General features: G+C 56.4%; 1 long non-coding RNA gene across 1 annotated transcript in view; it reads left to right on the plus strand.

Moving 5' to 3' along the window:
- Positions 1-1,374: 1,374 nt before the first annotated feature.
- LOC106149810 overlaps positions 1,375-1,730 on the plus strand; it is a 15,384-nt gene continuing 15,028 nt past the window's right edge. Inside the window, exon 1 of the long non-coding RNA XR_001236223.1 lies at positions 1,375-1,592. This is a non-coding gene — a long non-coding RNA (uncharacterized LOC106149810). The remainder of the gene's footprint in view (positions 1,593-1,730) is intronic.

Below are 1,730 nucleotides of genomic sequence, written 5' to 3' on the forward strand. Positions count from 1 at the left end.
AGTGTGTGGACAGATTTCCTGCACTCTCTTGTATATGACTCTTTGGGTGACTGCTATCAATAATCTCACAGTGAAGTGTCCTATATTGTATTGCTTCCCCTTGTAAACCCCTGACTACCGCAGGTGCTGACCTTGGCTTCTCTATGGCTTCAAAGAACCCTTAATGGTCAGCAGCAATTCCTTTGCTCCATTTTCACTAACTCCAGCAACGCATATTGAACTATTTACACAAAGCAGGTGCTTGGTATGTCTTTAGTGACTTGTGCTTCCTGAAGGTGGAATGGGATATTCCTTAGCCTGGGAGGAGGAGTGTGCTGGTTGGATTCTGAGTCACGGTTCTGAACCATCCGCTCTTGCTCTGCTGACTGCTGTCCTGAACTGGGTCTGTGGGAAGCCCCGGACCACCGCAATCACAGCCCCGGCACATCCCGGGGTTCCAGAGCAGGTTGCCGTCGCTGCGGCCTTGTGAGCCTTGCCGCTTGGGGTTCCTGGCTTTCTTCCCCCCGCTGTGCCTGGCTGTGCTCAGTAGTAACCGTAGCCAGCCTTTATATTTCACTCCTCTGGGACATAAGCACCTTTCTGGGCAATTTCTGTATTACTTCATCCCCCGGCTTCCTGTGCTCCTCACAGGGACGCTGTCTCTCAGCAAGCTGTCCATTGACAATGTGTACAGGGTGTATTTAATCAAATCATTAAGGAACCAAAGTCCAAAGTGAGTCTGCCTTCTCTGTAGCACGATGCCAGGTGGTGCCGGGTTTCCTCCGCCTGCCTCTTTCCGTCGTCCCGGGAGACGTGGAGAGCCTCCCTGCCACTGCCCTTCCCCAGCCCCGCTTCCTGGGCTTGGCCGACCAACCTGCTACCAGGTCTGCTTGGCTCAGGGCTCTGGAATGACGTACCCAGCTCCCCCAGCGACTCTCATCTGCTCGGAATGCTTGGAGCCTGTGTTTGTGCCACTTTGCCATGCTTCCGCCCCAAACCAAGCTCCTCCGTATTTTCCTGCAAGTGCCAGAGGACATATGTTTCTTTAAAGTCCGTGTGAATTTGACTGAGTTCAGCTTTGAGGGTTTACCAACACCCGCCTCCCCTTTGCTCCACCCGGCTCCCCCTGCCCCACTCGCCCCCGGGCCCTCTGAACTCCCGGAGAATACTGCAGAACCGGGAGCCTGCTGCCGGGCTCGGCCTGGGAACTCTCTCCACCTACCACCTAAAGCAGGGGCCTCCCAGCGGCTTCCTGATGAAGACAGCTCCTGTCAAGTGGAGACAGGGCTGGGACCAAGCCCTGCCGCTGGCTTTGTCTGTCAGCTCCAGGGTGGAAGAGGGGACAGGCCTGTGCCTGGCGCTCTTGCTTCTGTTCCTGCTGGACCCAGCTAAGCCCGAGAGCAGGAAGAAACAGGTGTGCCATGGGAACGCATCCTCCTGGGTGCCGCTTCCCCTTCGCCGGGAGCCAGGCCTTTTCTCCATTCTGGTCAGCCCATCGCGGGCACCAGGCACGCTGGCTGAAGTTGTACAAGTCCTCACCCAGTGAATGGTGTCTCCCAGGCGAGGCTCTGTGGGACTGAAGGGCTGGGAGAGGTTCCTCTGCTTGAAGCAATGTGAGTCGTTACTCTTCTCTACCTGGGGACAAGGAGCGTGCATGCCTGCCAGCTGGGGCTGTTCCGTGCGTACAATCACATCTGCTGTGACGGAAGCCAGAGGGAGACGGGATATAAGGGGTCACACAGACAGTGTTC

This window comes from Chinchilla lanigera, unplaced genomic scaffold (genome assembly GCF_000276665.1).
Source record: "Chinchilla lanigera isolate Chin_1 unplaced genomic scaffold, ChiLan1.0 scaffold00053, whole genome shotgun sequence".
NCBI lineage: Eukaryota > Metazoa > Chordata > Mammalia > Rodentia > Chinchillidae > Chinchilla > Chinchilla lanigera.